Raw genomic sequence first — 2,504 nt, forward strand, 5'->3', positions numbered from 1 at the left:
CAGCCAAAAAACACATGAAGAAATGCTCATCATCACTGGCCATCAGAGAAATGCAAATCAAAACCACAGTGAGATACCATCTCACACCAGTTAGAATGACATAATTTTTAAAAATTAAGCGGAAATTCTAGAGTTGAAAAATCCAAGTGGCATATAATGCATCACAGTCATAGCAGAACTGATCAAGCAGAAAAAATAATTAGTAAGTTTGAGAACAGGCTATTTGAAAATACACAGTCAGAGGAGACAAAACAAAAAGGAATAAAAAACAATGAAGCACACCTACAGGATCTAGAAAATAACCTAAAAGGGCAAATCTAAGAGTTATTGGCCTTAAAGAAGAGGTAGAGAAAGAAAGAGGGGTAGAAAGTTAATTCAAAGGGATAACAGAGAACTTCCAAAACCTAGAGAAATATATCAATACCAAGTACAAGAAGGGAATAGAATGCCATGCAGATTTAACCAAAAAAGACCACCTCACAACATTTAATAACCAAACTCCCAAAGGATAAAGAAAGGATTCGAAAAGCAGCAAGAGAAAAGAAACAAAGAACATACAATGGAGCTCCCATATGTCTAGCAGTAGACTTTTCAGTGGAAACCTTCCAGGCCAGGAGAGAGTGCCATGATTATTTAAAATGCTGAAGGAAAAACAAACAAAAAACACTTTTACCCTACAATAGCATATCCAGCGAAAAAAAAAAAAATCCTTCAAACATGAAGAACAAATAAAGACTTTCCCAGACAAACAAAAGCTGAGGGATTTCATCAACACCAAACCCGTCCTACAAGACGTGCTAAAGGGAGTACTTCAGTCAGAAAGAAAAAGACACTAATGAGCAATAAGAAATTATCTGAAGGTACAAAACTCACTGCTAATAGTAAGTACATGGAAAAACACAGAATATTATAACATTGTAACTGTGGTGTGTGAACTACTCTTATCATAAGTAAAATTACTAAATAATGAACCAATCAAAAATAATAACTAGAACAACTTTTCAAGACATAGTACAAGCTATAAATAGAAACAAAAGGTTATAAAGCAGGGAGACAAAGTTAAAGTGTAGAGTTTTTATTAGTTTTCATTTCGATTGCTTGTTTAATTAGGCAAACAGTGTTAAGTTGTTATCAGCTTAAAATAATGGGTTAATAAGGTAGTATATTTACAAGCCTTGTGGTAAGCTCAAATAAAAAAACATACAATGTATATACAAAAAATAAAAAGCAAGAAATTAAATCATCCCACCAGAGAAAATCACCTTTACTAAAAAGAAGACAGGAAGGAAGGAAAGAAGAACACCACAAAAGAACCAAAAAACCGGTAACAAAATGGCAGGAGTAAATCCTTACTTATCAATAACATTGAGTGTAAATTGACTAAATGCTTCAATCAAAAGACAGAGTGGCTGAATAGATTTTTTTTAAAAAAGGCCCAATGATCTGTTGCTTACAAGAAACATGCTTCACCTATAAAGACACACATAGGCTGAAAATAAATGGATGCGAAAAGATATTCCATCTCAACAGAAACCAAAAACGAGTAGGAATAGCTATAATTATATCAGACAAAATAAATTTCAAGACAAAAAACTATAAGAAGAGACAAAGAAGGTCACTATGTAATGATAAAGGTGTCAATTCAGCAAGAGGATATAACAATTTTAAATATATACGCACTCAACACTGGAGCATTCAGATATATAAAGCAAATACTATTAGAGCTGAAAAAGACAGACTCCAATACGATAATAGCTGTAGATTTCAACATCCCACTTTTAGCACTGGACAAATCTTGCAGAGAGAAAATCAACCAAAAAAATAAGACTTAATCTACAGTATACAATAAACGGACCTAAAAATATCTATGGAACATTTCATCCAGTGACTGCAGAGTACACATTCTTTTCCTCAACACATGGATCTTTCTCAAGGACATACCATATGTTATGTTAGGTCAAAAAACAAGTCTTAAAACATTCAAAAAGTTGAAATAATATCAAGCATCTTCTCTGACCACAATGGAATAAAACTAGAAATCAATAAAAAGGGGAATTTTGAAAACTATATAAAGACATGAAAAGTAAACAATATGCTTCTGAATGACCACTGGGTAAATGAGGAAATTAAGAAGAAAATTGATGAATTTCTTGAAACAAAAGATAATGGAAACACAACATACAAAAACCTTTCGGATAGAGCAAAAGCAGTGCTAAGAGGGGAAGTTTATAGCTATAAGTGCTTACATGAAAAAAGAAGAAAAACTTAAACAACTTAATGATGCATCTTAAATAACTAGAAAAGCAAGAGAAAACCAAACACAAAATTAGCAGAAGAAAAGAAATGATAAGGACCAGAGCAGAAATAAATAAATATAAAATGAAAACAATATAAAAGTTCAATGAAACAAAAAGTTGGGAAAAGATAAAAATTGACAAACCTTTAGCTAGTCTAAGAAAAAAAAGACCCAAATAAATAAAATCAGAGATGAAAAAGGAGATATT

This window comes from Hylobates moloch, unplaced genomic scaffold (assembly GCF_009828535.3).
Source record: "Hylobates moloch isolate HMO894 unplaced genomic scaffold, HMol_V3 SCAFFOLD_7, whole genome shotgun sequence".
NCBI classification, from domain to species: domain Eukaryota; kingdom Metazoa; phylum Chordata; class Mammalia; order Primates; family Hylobatidae; genus Hylobates; species Hylobates moloch.